At 41.3% G+C, this 14,067-nt stretch overlaps 1 protein-coding gene across 3 annotated transcripts in view; it reads right to left on the bottom strand.

Annotated features, from left to right (window-relative positions):
* LSAMP (limbic system associated membrane protein) overlaps window positions 1-14,067 on the bottom strand; it is a 631,931-nt gene that overhangs the window by 45,728 nt on the left and 572,136 nt on the right. The window lies entirely within an intron of this gene.

Below are 14,067 nucleotides of genomic sequence, written 5' to 3'. Positions count from 1 at the left end.
ATATGCAGCAGATTGCCTCTTTTTGTTTTTAGAAGCAAATAATCTACATGGTTTTTCAATCATCTGACAATGTGCTTTGTCTGAGGTCAACTCCACGGAAGCAGACTCCAAGACAAAAAGTCATGTGGGAGTGATTAAAGAGGAAGTCTTCTCAGGAAAACTGGTGGGGAAGTGGGAAGATGGGACTTGGCAAGAAAGAAGCCAAGCTATGGTGTAATGCCAAGTTCACAGGAGGCCAGCTGGCTCCATCCCTTGGGGAGCTCTGGGGATAGCACATTTCCCACTTCCAAGTCTTCCTGACCAAGAAGCCAGGAGCTGGATTATTTGTTCACATCCCTCAGTCATTGGTTAAGGGCTTAGGACAAAGTGGGAGATGGGAAGAGGTGTACACAAGTGTAGAGGGCTGACATCATCGATCACACCACACTGCAATGAGCTTTTTCAACCAAGGTTGTGTTAGAAGGAAACGTGGCTTTCTTATGAGAAACTGTCACTCTTCTCCCCAGTGTATGTAGAATTCTGTTCACAAAGGTCACGTTCAGAACCCTATTTTGCAGTTATGGCTTCCTTGTTCAGTGTGAAACTCCATCAGTCACTGAGACTTCCAGGCCATGGGCCAGGTCCATTAGAATGTGCTGCTGATGGTGCATTTTAAGTAACACTGGCTTACATAGTTGGGATGGACAGGCTTGTTTAATTCCCTTCATGAAGGGAGAGAGGAGATAAGTAATGAAGAAGTGGAGGGAGAAGAAAAGGAAAAGGGAACAGAGAAGGTAAAGAAGAAAAGAGGTTGAGCAGGGAGAGCTTGGCCAGAAAGGACCATGGACTTCAAGTCTAGCTAAATTAAGCCCACTCACCCTCAAGTTGCAAAACTCCACTGCTGCTTGTGTTACAATAGAGCAGCTGGCAGAGTGCTAATTCCGGTCATCCTACACTAAACGGTACCAATTAATAGCTCTGCTCAAATGCCACAAGCTGTTTCCCTTTTCTGGAAATTCCCTGATGGCCATATCAACATACCAGACAGACAGCACAGAGACAAATCCATTGTCTAAATATGTCAACTAAGCCTGTTAACTAGGCTCCCCATAGAACATACAGCCACTTTGATAACAGTCTATAACACAACTGTCAGGAACACTCCAAACTTAAGTCTTCTGTCAATGTCTCTATCACTAGCTTTGAGGAAACTTTGCAATCCCAATAATAAAAAAGGCAATGGTTATATAAAATTGTTTGGTTCTGAAGTCCTAAACATTATCTAGCACACACTTGTACTAAAAAGTGTTTTAGAATACTTTTATATACCTTAGCTGCATATCCTATATAATAAAGAGCTAATATGGTAATTAGATGGGATGGCGGAACGACCTTCCAGAATGACCAGTGGGCGAGGGTGGGGCTGTGGGGCCACGAGGCAGCCGAGGCTGCAAGGGCTGAGCCCCTTGCATGAATTTTGTGCATTGGGCCTCTAGTCCTATATAATAAAGAAGTAATATGCAAATTAACCTTCATGCCCTCACAAGATGGCTGCCTATGACCAGGCCAGCAGGGGGGTTAGTGAGGGACAACCAAATTTCTGAACAAGCTGGCTACGTGAGGAGACCAGGCTGGCAGGGGGGTTAGTGAGGGGCGACCAGGCCAGCAGGGGAGGGCAGTTGGGGGCAACCAGGCCAGCAGGGGGACAGTTGGGGGCAACCAGGCTGGCAGGGGGGCAGTTAGGGGTGACCAGACCAGAAGGGAGGCCAGTTAGGGTTGATCAGGCCAGCAGGCAGAGGCAGTTAGAGGTGATCAGGTTGGCAGGGGAGGGCAGTCAGGAGCTATCAGGCAGGCAGGCAGGCAGGTGAGCAGTTAGGTTCCAGCAGTCCCGGATTGTGAGGGGGATGTCCGACTGCCGGTTTAGGCCCGATACCTAGGATTGGGCCTAAACCGGCAGTCGGACATCCTCTGAGAGATCCCGGATTGGAGAGGGTGCAGTCTGGGCTGAGGAGACCCCCTGCATGAATTTTGTGCACCGGGCCTCTAGTATGCATATAAATTCTTTGGTTAATCTCTTCTCTCCCTCCCCCTTCACTCCCTTTTAATGATCCTAATAAGAATACCCTTTTACTGGGGAAGGACGGATATGCTTAGTACTCTGCTCTACAAGGCTGGGCGGGGCACTTCTGGTCATGTCCTGAGGATGTATCTGCTGTGTGCAGTTATTATTTCAGAAAAAGGTGCAGGGACAATAACAGAACCCCTGGTGGAAACAGAACAACGCCATTCTTTCATCCGAGCAACTGCAATTGCTTGTTTCAAGGCATAGAATACATAGTGTTAGTCTTGAGTCACAAAATTCCACTCAGATTCTCTTATTCCTCCTCACCCTTTGTCCCAAATGTATCTGTCCGTATGGGGACACCTTTCTCGCATTTTTTCAGTTCACTCTGACCAGCTGCTCTTCACCCAAGGGTCCTGTCACCACTTTCTTTCACTCGCTCAGCCGTAAGAAGGTTCTCAGGCCAGAATGTCACACTTAACCTGTGGTTCAGTTCTCTGTGGAATGAAGCCCTGTGGCTACAACTTGGGATCTTTTCTTGTTCCTATCATTTTCTGCCCTTGTATAAATGTTTACCTGAAATGCAAATTTCAGTATTCTGCTGTTTTAAACATCTCAGCCTATTTCCACAAGCGTGCTCTCATCACCGAGTGTTATATTTATTCTGGGATCAGTGTTTAGTTTAAATCTCCCTTTGCTTAATGTGCTTTTGTGTCTCCTGGCAATATGCAGTTACCAGGCTCAATAACTCCTCGCCCCCCTCGGTGTATGCACCTTTCAAACTCCTGCGCATAACGTGCATATCTCCTTAGTCACTGTTTACTTGTACATATTAGTTCTTTTAATATTTCGTCATAGAGCTAATGGCAAGAGGAAACTACTCTCTTCTATTTTTTTTTTTTTTTTTTTTATATTTTATTGATATTTTTTACAGAGAGGAAGGGAGAGGGATAGAAAGCCAGAAACATCGATGAGAGAGAAACATCGACCAGCTGCCTCCTGCACATCCCCCACTGGGGACGTGCCCGCAACCAATGTACATGCCCTTGACCGGAATCGAACCTGGGACCCTTCAGTCCGCAGACCGACGCTCTATCCACTGAGCCAAACCGGTTTTGGCGAAACTACTCTCTTCTAAGCTTGCCTTACACAGAGGAAATCAGCCAGGAATACTCCAATTAGAGTATGCCAGGTGCTGCCTTCCAAGCACAGTGCCTTCAGAGTACTAACCCTGCTTCCGTGAAACTTGGAGAGATCGCATCCAAAATGTTGGTTTATTTAGATTTCCAATGGCAAGCAGGAGTTTGTAAGCAAGCAGCTATTTACAACTAAATACATTTTGCCCTGGCTGGTGTTGCTCAGTTGGTTGGGCATTGTCCCTGCACTGAAAGGTTGTCTTTTAGATTCCCAGTCAGGGTACATGCCAGGGTTGTGGGTTCTATTCCTGGTGGGGGGCATGTAGGAGGCAGTAGATCGATGTTTTGATCTCACATCGATGTTCTCTATCTCCCGCTCTCATCCTCTCTCTCTAAAATATCAATAAAATGAAATTCCATGGCACTTCTCTTTCTCACTTTCTCCCGTTCTCTCTGTTCTTTCTCTACCTCTCCCCTCCCCTCCCCTCCCCTCTCCTCTCCTCTCCTCTCCACCCCTCTCCTCTCCTTTCCTCTCCCTCTCTCTGTCTCTCTTTCTTTTTCTCTCTACACACACACACACACACACACACACACACACACACACACACACTCACACACACAGCTATTTATTTGCATATAACCTTCCACTCTATCTTTTAGGAAACAATATACACATTCACTAGCACCCAAATATTTGCTCACTAAATAAAGCAGACCTATTCTTGAAAATTCCTCACAACATGATAACCAGTCCTCTATTTAATTTTTTTTTAAAAAAAGCTTACTACCTCAATACTCATTATGGTATTTGTTGTTCTTTTCTTTTATTTGAGATACAACAAATGAAATATAGGAAACTTGTGAAATTTGAGGGTTTTATGAGTTTGAAAAGATAGAATCCCAAGGATTGTAATATGTTAGAAAATTGATGAATCTTTTTTCAATATTCTGAGAAGAGTCTTATAACCATAACATCTCCTTAGATCATTTTTTTTTTCACTGAAGGGAAAATGTGTGTGTTTGAAATGGAGTTGACATTCCCTTTACTCACCTAAATCTGAGCATTTACAAGTAGTGGCTGCAAACACAATAGTGATAAACACTAAGAGAGTCCTGCTCTGTGGGGTCAGCCCCTCCACAGAAGCTCCACTGTAGTTGCTATAGTATCAGCCAGTCCTCATACAGATTAATGAAAAGCAAACAAGTGGAACTTGTCTGCAGATTGTGTATGTGTGTGTTTGTGTGGGTCTGTGGTTGAAAGGGGAGTGAAAAGGGTGAATAAAAGCAAGCTATAAACTTCTGTCTCTCAAAAGAAAAGAAGATTGTGAATCAATGATGTCATTTGAAGTTCCCTGTGCTAACTTCAAATGCTATAACAAGTTTCTGTTCTTACAGTACATTTCACGTTTTTACCCCTAAGGACATACTCACCTGTTCCCGTTTTTATTATTTCCCTACTTCTTCTTCTTTTTTTTTTCCCTTTACATTCTACACAAACATACTAAAAAACAAAATAAAACAAAACAAAACAAAAAAATGAAGCCAGAGAGGAAGACAATAAATCTAGGGGGAAAAAAAATGCCTGCAATGGGGTTATATTTCCTGCCATGTCTCTTTCCAGATCCTTTGAAGATTTTGTTTCTCAGTTTCACATCCCACCTGAGAGATCCTTTAGAGCAGTGGTCCCCAACCTTTTTCTGGCCATTCCCAATCTAAGCATCTCTAAAATTTTGATGCCCCCCCATGACATATAATTCTTCTTATTAAAAAAAACAAACTCCTATTCACGTGGAGGAAGCCTAAAAGGCCATTAACTTGGTCTAAACAAACTTCCAAAGAACATGGCATCCATGAAAGAGAAAAATCAAAGAACAAAAGAATAGTTGAAGTACTGAGGAAGAAATCACTAAGAAATTGTTAAAAATAATAATATGAAATGATATGAAAAATAGCAAATAAAGCTTCAAAATGTATAATAGAGAACTGAAATGCATAAATATGCCACAATGTATATTTATATGCTACATATGAGGCCCCTAGAACCATAAGAAATGCAAAAAATTCACTGTTTATAATTCATTCTCAAATTACCCCCCTTAAAAATCAAATTGCCCCCCCCCCCAAGTCAGATGTGTGCCCCAAATTGGGAACCACTGTTTTAGAGTTTGACAATGTTTCTGTCCAAAGGCTGAATCCACTCTTCACTGCTACTTCTCATCACCCATCAAGGAAGGCATGAAGAGTGAACTGATCCATGATTGAAAGAAGGCAGGTGTTGGGGACTGGCACAATTGCCAAAAGCAGTAATCATAGGACATTGGGAGACACAGAGAAGAGCAAAGTATTGAAGAGAATGGAAGGGGGGCAAAGAAGTGACATAATGAAGATGAATTTAAGAAAGAGAACAATAAAAATGAAAAAAGAAAGTTCTCTAAAGAGTCATTTGACTATTAAGATACATAAGCTACATGGAAGAGAAGGGGTGGGTTACTCTGCTGTAGATCTGCTTCCTGATCAAATAGTAAGACCACAACAGGGTGTGAAAACTGGCCCCATGCCTTCTGCAGCCCCAAAGGGTGGAGTTAGTACCCAGAAACTGGAGGCAAGCACAGTGTCAGGAAAGAGCCACAAAAGGATTTGGCTCTATGAGTAAGCATGGGCCAAATGAAGAACGCTCTGGCATTATTTTCCTGGCATCCAGAGAGATCCAATTCATTATGGTTTGCATTTTTCCTTTCACATACAAAAATCAGCAAGCTGACGTAGTTTGAGCTCAGCAACCCACTGGAGGCTGCCATCCACACATCCTTTTCAGTCCTGGGCCATGACATTTTGTTATTATACTAACACCTAACCGATACCACCTACTTGGTTTCAGTTTTTAGAAACTATTCTGCCCTTCCAAATGCTAGGCTTGAAAACAGGATCCCTTATGTTTGGTTCTCTGAAGAGCAATTATATTGATAATAGCTATCACTCCATTGTAGGGGCCACATCTGGTTTTGCTCATCATTGTACCCCATTGTGCAGCATAATGTGGGATGCTGGTATGTTCCATAAATATTGCAGGATGACTGTTGAATGAGTTAAATAAACATGTTCTAGGTACTGAGCTGGGTGAGTTGCATATTTCCTTATTTAATGCACAATACTGTTAATATTGCTTAAAGACAAGGAAACACAGGGACCCAAATTTAAAGTAGGCCCTTAAGGAATGTGCACAAGTTGGTAATGTTATTAAGGGAGAGCCGAGGTTTGAAAAAGGTCTATGAACTTTTGGACCCCCCGTTCCTAATGAGACATGATGACTTTCATCATTAGAATGCCAGGAGGTACTAGAGTTGGCTGAACTCTTAGCCTTCAGAATCTGCTCGATTTCTGTTTCTGAGTATACCGGGAAGTCAAGAGCAGGACAATTGGGGCATTTCCAAAGCAAAGGAGCTCAGTTATAGACAGTCATCAGCTTTTAAATTTTCACTCTTCACCTAATTTCTTTATTGAGAAAATCAAATAAAGCAGTAAGCGAGAAAAAAGTTGGTATTTACAAGTTTAGTCCCACCCACTTATTTAGAGAGCCCCCATGGGAAGCAACAATATAAAGCACTGGTACACATAAATGCCAGCCGCCAGCAAAGGAGCTACAGGAGCAGTGTAGAGTGGACTTACTAGGTGTACTGGTTAATAATGCGGATTTTGTAATCAAAGAAAAGACAATAATTTCAAGAGAAACATCAAAAGTGCTTTATTTAAAGGAATGTCCATCGCTAGCTATACGTTTCCTCATCTTTCAGATAATTTGTGGATACCGTCCCAATAGAACTTTTCTTGTTTTGAGGCAAACCATTCAGAGACCCAATTTTCCACTTCTTCGTATGTTTTGAAGTGCTGCTCAAAAAGTGCGTGTGCCATCGATCAGAACAAGTGGTAATCTGAAGGAGCAAGGTCTGGTGAATACAGTGGGTGGGTTAATACTTCCCAGGCAAGATCTTTTAACATGTCTTTAACTGGTTTTGAAGTGTGTGATGGTGCGTTATCATGAAGCAGAATTACTTTTCTGTGTCTTCTGGAGTATTCTGGTCATTTCATGATCAAAGCATGGTTCAAATTGATTATTTATTGTTGGTAGTGATCAGTATTAATGGTTTCACCTGGTTTTAGAAGCTCATAATACACCACACCTTCCTGATCCCACCAAACACAGAGCATTGTCTTCTTTCCGAAGTGATTTTGGCCTTGCAGTCGATGTTGATGGTTGACTTGGATCAACCCATGATTTTGTGCATTTGGAATTCTCAAAATAAATCCACTTTTCATCACCAGTCACAATTCGATGTAAAAAAAACTGTCTTTCATGCAGTTGAAGCAACATTTTACTGATGACTTTTCGGTTTTCCATTTGTCTTTTGTTCAGTTGATGTGGCACCCATTTTCCTTCCTTAAAAATCTTTCCCATTGCTTGTAAACAATCAGAAATTGTTTGCTGAGCAACGTTTAATCTTTCTGCAAGTTGTTTTTGAATTTGAAATGCATCTTCATCCAATAATGCTTGCAATTGTTGGTCTTCAAACTTTTTCGGTTGATCTGGACATTCTTTGTCTTTCACATCAAAATCATCACTTCTAAAGCATTTAAACCAGCATTCACAAGTATCTTGAGATGGAGCATGTTCACCATAAGCTTCCCGATGTATTCAGCAGCACTTTTCTTCAAAATAAAGTAATGAATTATAACGTCCTGCAAATGCTCTTTTTTTGGGGGGGCACGAAATTCAACATTTTTAAGTGTAAAATATCTATGATGTTAACACCTTCAGCAAATTTGCCATATGAAGTTTTGAAGCTTGCTGTCAATACAACAAAATAGCATACATATCAAATCGCATATATATCAACATATGTGTAACTCTATTGAAAAAAATCTGCATTATTAACCAGTACACCTGGTATGTTAGGAAAGACTTCCTGGGAGAAGTGAGTTTTCAGGAAGTTGAATATCACGAGGGAAGAGAATCAGAGTTGCCTAATTGTGAGAGGTTGTGGCAGGCTGGAATGCCAGCCTGAAATAGAGCTCACTGCACAGGAGAGATAAGCAGTGAGGGGACAGCGGGACATATTCTAGGGTGTGAGAGGTGGTGTGAAGACTGAATTTGCTTTGTTCAGTACCTCTGCATTTCAATAATGGTACAGTGAAACCTTTCAGCATCCACAAAGTACTGAGTAAAATTGACATTTTGTATAACATTCTTCCCTCTCCTCCCTCCTTTCCTGCCTTCCTTTTCTGGAGTCAACATGTGTAAGCAGGGAATCCCATGGAAATTCTATTTGTTTAAAGTCCTTTCTACATCAACACCGCTTAGGAGACTCTGGGTGAGAATTTATTGGAACTGAGACCTAACATGTACTGTGATACGTCACCCTGTGACTTGCTGTGAAAGTGAAGATGGTTCCTCAAGGATGTCCAATAGTCCTCATCCGTCCTGACCAACTGACAGTGGCTGCCTGGGGCATGATGCTGAGAGGGATTCTGAGGCAGAGCCTGGGATCACTGGGAAAGAGGCACAATGTCTGTGAAAGCAGAGGGAGTGTGCACCCCACACTTGGACCCTCACCTCCCTGGGGTCTCCTGTAGTACACTTGAGTTTTCAAGGGTATGCAGAAATCTATTCTAAAAACAGTGTGTAGGTTGAAAGCTAGTGACTTCCTGGGTTTGAATGCTGTTGGTACTCTAAGGTGATTTGAAAGAAGTGTTTATTTTGGTGTGGAAATAATGAGTTTGACTCCTGATGTGGTTGGTATCAGTGTTTCTTAGAACATCCTGGGGAGCACATTCGATAGGCACTCGGAAATATGGAGTTGCTAAGAAACTGGGGTTAAATATGCATCAACTGTTCAATATATGCACTGGTGGTCATTCAAACACAGTAGTAGGGACTGCAGAACATTTGTGTGATGCCTTGATGTCACAGGGCAAGGACTCACTATCTCTCTTCCTTTTTATTACCTCAAGGGTGTGGGGAAGAAGATGCCTAGAGATAAAACTGTAAAAAGAAATACCTAAAAGACTCCTTTGCAATAAAATAGACATGAAAACTCCTGCAGCTGTTGATTATTTTCCAGACTATTTGCTAAGAAGGGGTAGGGAAGAACAAAGAATCACTAGTCTGAGAGAGTAACAACCATGATCTTTCACCATTGTTGTCAGAACTGTAGGGGTATTCCACCACCTGTCATTAGTGATTCTGCCGTGGCTGAGGATTAAATATCAAGGGATATGAGATCAGCGGTTGCTGTTTTCAAAAGTCACATAAATCAATTGACATTTTGTAAGCGAATGTGTTAAGCTCAGCAGGGCGATCGCACCGTGGAAGGATTGCCCAGTACAGTTTTGTGGCTGCCACAGTAGCCTTTAAAGGTAATTAAAACAAAGCAGGAGATAACCCCATCTGGCCCTTAGCCCTTTCCTTACAGGCCCAGATGCTGCAGTGACCTCATTTGGGCTCACCCCCAAATCCCAGACTCACTTCTTCAGCTAGTCCTACTGCTGAAGGAGCTGTTCCATCCAATTTAGAAAACTGTTCTCGCTTAAAGTCAATAAATAAGTAATGAAGAGAAAAGTGGGAGTAAGGTGGCGAGGCCCGAAGAGGAAATGGTTTGAGCATGAGCTAAAGTGATCTTCTTAGAATGTTCCCATTTAACAGAAGGTGGGCAGCCTTCGGTTGCTCAGGGGTCAACACAAATAGTAACAGGAAGGAGTCCAACAATTTGCTTCTTGTTCTTAGACCCAAATGAATGAACTAGGAATCAGTCACCACCATCAGCTCTCAGTTTGGATGGCAGCCCTCTGTATACCAGCACCCCTCCATCCTGCCCCTGGGTGTTCCGGGCTTTCTGTGAAGCAGACGGATGTCAGTGGGAGGGAGGGTCCCAGCGGCAGTGTTGGGAGGATACATCAGGCGGAGTGGGAGAGACTAGAACGAGCTCACATCTGCTCTAGAAGGCAGTCTTTTCCCAGGCTGGGCTACACACGCCTGGAAGGCTGCAAGGCCAGTGGGCCAAAGCTTAATAGGAAAACAGCAACGATTTGTCTCCACTGCTATTTATGTTTCAAGCCCATGACAGGCTGTCAGTACAAGTGAGGGTCGCTAAATTTACTGCCTTTCAGATTACTGCCACAGTCTCTGCTTTGACAAGTCACTTCATTTAAAAAGCACCCCATGAGGATGTTTCCTCTACTTCGTTTTAAATAAAAACAAAGGCAGGGGGAAAGGGCCACCACAGAGGTTTAGTTTAAAATGACGGAAGCCCACAAAACTGTCTTAGCCTGATGGGAGGGCCCTGCTTTCACAAATCCCCTCTAATTAAAGTGGCAAGTGAGGGAAAGGGGTACCCCAAAGTTCTTGGCTTGACTGATTTGTGGGATGGATGGTATTTTTATGGGGGTGGTGCCTGTGGTAATAAAATGAGTTTTTATATCTGTTGACTTTGAATGCTTCAAGGACATTCAAATGGAGATTCCTTTTATTTTATTTTATTTTTATTTTATTTATTTATTTTTAAAAAATATATATTTTATTGATTTTTTACAGAGAGGAAGGGAGAGAGATAGAGTTAGAAACATCGATGAGAGAGAAACATCGATCAGCTGCCTCCTGCACACCCCCTACTGGGGATGTGACCGGAATCAAACCTGGGACTCTTGAGTCCACAGGCCGACGCTCTATCCACTGAGCCAAACCGGTTTCGGCTGGAGATTCCTTTTAAAGAACTGAATACAAATGAAGAATAAAACTACTTATATTTTTTTACTCTTTATTTTCTTAACCATTTATTTTCTGAGGTCTTCATAGGCTAAAGAAATTATAGATAACAAGAAGAAATAGCCAGTTAGGGGGTAAAAGGCATAGAGATGAGGTATCTCCGAATGTCAAATAAGATTAATAATTCAATATATAATTTTTTAATGTAAAAAGACCTAATACTTAAAGTATACATGCAAATCGACTGATCTGAACAGTAGAGAATGGCTTCTGAGTCCCATTATAAACAGTCATTTGACAAATACCAATTTGTGGCAGCCAATAATTTAAACAGGAAATACAAGAAACAGAGGGAGTAGAAAACAGATATTATTCCTATATCTTATAAAAGTTGCATTCTCATCAGGGTTAAGTGCAGTTAAATGGCTCTGGAGGGCCTTGCCTTCTTTCCTGTGAGAGCAAAATGGATTAAAGGACTTGGGAATTACACTTGAACTTTGTCTAATAGTTTCTATTTAAAACTATTAATCATATTTCCTCAATGATTTTAAATTCTAATCCTATTTACAACTTGGTTTGTTTCTTGATTCTGTTTATCTATTCCTGGACCAATCTGTTATGATTTTAATTACATTAGCTTTTTTAATATTTTTAAATTAAGGATATGAATAGTTATTTTTCAGCATTTTTCTGATTGGTTCCAATTTTTTTTTTTTCCAGATGAACTTTAGAATTATCTTCTAAATAAAACAAAAACAAATATCTTTGACCAGGTTTATATTGGACTTAGAGGTTAATTTAGAGAGATATAGCTTTACAATCTTGATTCCTTCTATCCAAGAATAAGATATTACATTTAGGTGTCCCTTACTCATCCATCAATTGCTTATTTTTCTTCCTAATTCCTGAGAATTATGCATTAAACTTATTATAATATATTTTATATATATTTTTTTTATTTTTAGTGAATAGGGTCCTTTTATAAGCGTGTCAAACTGGTGGCCGGCAGGCCGCATGCCTCGTTTATTTAACTTGTCATATTTAGAAAAACCATAGTTTTATATGTAAGTTCTCTCATTAGCTACCTATTGAATTATCTTTTTCTCTTATTGTTGCAAAAATAGTGTGGAAATAATGGACTGTCCTATTTTTTTAAAAATCAAACCCTCACTTTATTCACTAAAGTAAATATAGATGGATCAAATGATTTTAAATTAAAATTTAAATTGTAAAAGTACTAAAAGAAAATAAAACAGTTTGGTAATATTGAAAAAGGGCGTATCTTTCTAAGCAAGTCATGAAACATAGAATCAATAAAAAAAAGAGATTGGTTTGACTATATAAAAAGTAAAAATTTTTCCACAGTAGAAAATTTACATCCACAAAGTCAATACACATGTGACAAGATGAAAAATGTACATATAATATACATGACAAAATGGCCAAAATCCTTAAAAAGTTGATTTTTCAATCAGTAGGCTGGTCCAACCATTTTGGGAGAGAGTTTGACAATATTTATTAAAGCTGAGAATGTGGCTGAAACCGGTTTGGCTCAGTGGATAGAGCGCCGGCCTGTGGACTGGAAGGTCCCGGGTTCGATTCCGGTCAAGGGCATATACCTTGGTTGCGGGCACATCCCCAGTGGGGGGTGTGCAGGAGGCAGCTGGTCGATGTTTCTCTCTCATCGACGTTTCTAGCTCTCTATCCCTCTCCCTTCCTCCCTGTAAAAATCAATAAAATATATTAAAAAAAAAAAAAAAAGCTGAGAATGTGTGCTGTGATGCTCACAGAAGCATCAGAAATACCCATATAATATCAGGGTAAATAAATTGTTACACATTGATATAATAGAATGCCACAAAGAAAGAAAATGAATAGGAGGTTGCTAAAAGTGGCAACATGGGCAATCTCCTAAACATAAAGTTTTGTGAAGTAAATAAAACAGAATAAATGAAGTATAAATTTCATCATCTGAAAATTATAGATAAGCAAAACTAATCTTTATTTTCCAGGAATGCTATATAGTTGAAAATGCATAATGCCAAGCAAGAAAAGGATTGTCTTAAAATATTATACCTAGCATTTATCAAGTGCTAACTATGTGTCATATTTTTATACAAATGTACTCACTTAAAAAATTAATTCATGTAATGTAATGATAACTAGTCATAAAGAGATATATTGATTATAGAATACTATATGTAGAATACTATGTATAGAATATGTGCCTTTATGTGTGTATATAATAAATGCACATATTCTTCAAACTTGTTGTATTTGAAAGTTGTGTACACACATAAAGGCACATATTCATATCTATGCTTTTTAACACACTTGATATATCCTATATAATAAAGAGGTAATATGCAAATTGACCATTATGCCCTCACACAAGATGGCCATCCCCATGTGGTCAAAGATGGTTGCCCCCATGTGGACACAAGATGGCCACCACAAGATGGCCAGGAGGGGATGGCAGTTGTGGGCGATCAAGCCAGCAGGGGAGGAAAGTTGGGAGGGACCAGGCCTGCAGGGGAGGGCAGTTGGTGATGACCAGGCCAGCAGGGGAGGGCAGTTATGGGTGACCAGGCCTGCAGGGGAGGACAGTTAGGGCAACCAGGCTGACAAGGGAGGGAAGTTAGGGGTGACCGGGCCAGTAGGGGAGAGCAGTTGGGGGCAACCAGGCCTGCAGGGGAGGACAGTTAGGGGTGACCAGGTCGGCAGGGGAGGGCAGTTAGGGGTGAACAGGTCAGCAGGGGAGGGCAGTTAGGGGCAATCGGGCTGGCAGGTGAGCTGTTAGGCATCAATCAGACTGGCAGGGAGTGGTTAGGGGGTGATCAGGCTGGCAGGCAGAAGCGGTTAGGGGCAATCAGGCAGGCAGGCAGGCGAGCAGTTGGGAGCCAGCAGTCCTGGATTGTGAGAAGGATGTCCGACTGCCCATAGGATCAGGCCTAAACGGGCAGTTGGACATCCCTTGAGGGGTCCCAGATTGGAGAGGGTGCAGGCTTGGCTGAGGGACAACCCCCCCCCCATGCACAAATTTCATGCACTGGGCCTCTAGTATATATATAAAATGTGTGCACAATATTAGTAATAGTCATGCTTCTGAATTATGGAATCAGAGTGTCAGAAGT

The sequence above is a fragment of the Eptesicus fuscus genome, chromosome 3 (assembly GCF_027574615.1).
Source record: "Eptesicus fuscus isolate TK198812 chromosome 3, DD_ASM_mEF_20220401, whole genome shotgun sequence".
NCBI lineage: Eukaryota > Metazoa > Chordata > Mammalia > Chiroptera > Vespertilionidae > Eptesicus > Eptesicus fuscus.
The sequence above is the reverse complement of the archived record's forward strand: the minus strand, read 5'-3'. Positions and strand labels throughout refer to the sequence as shown.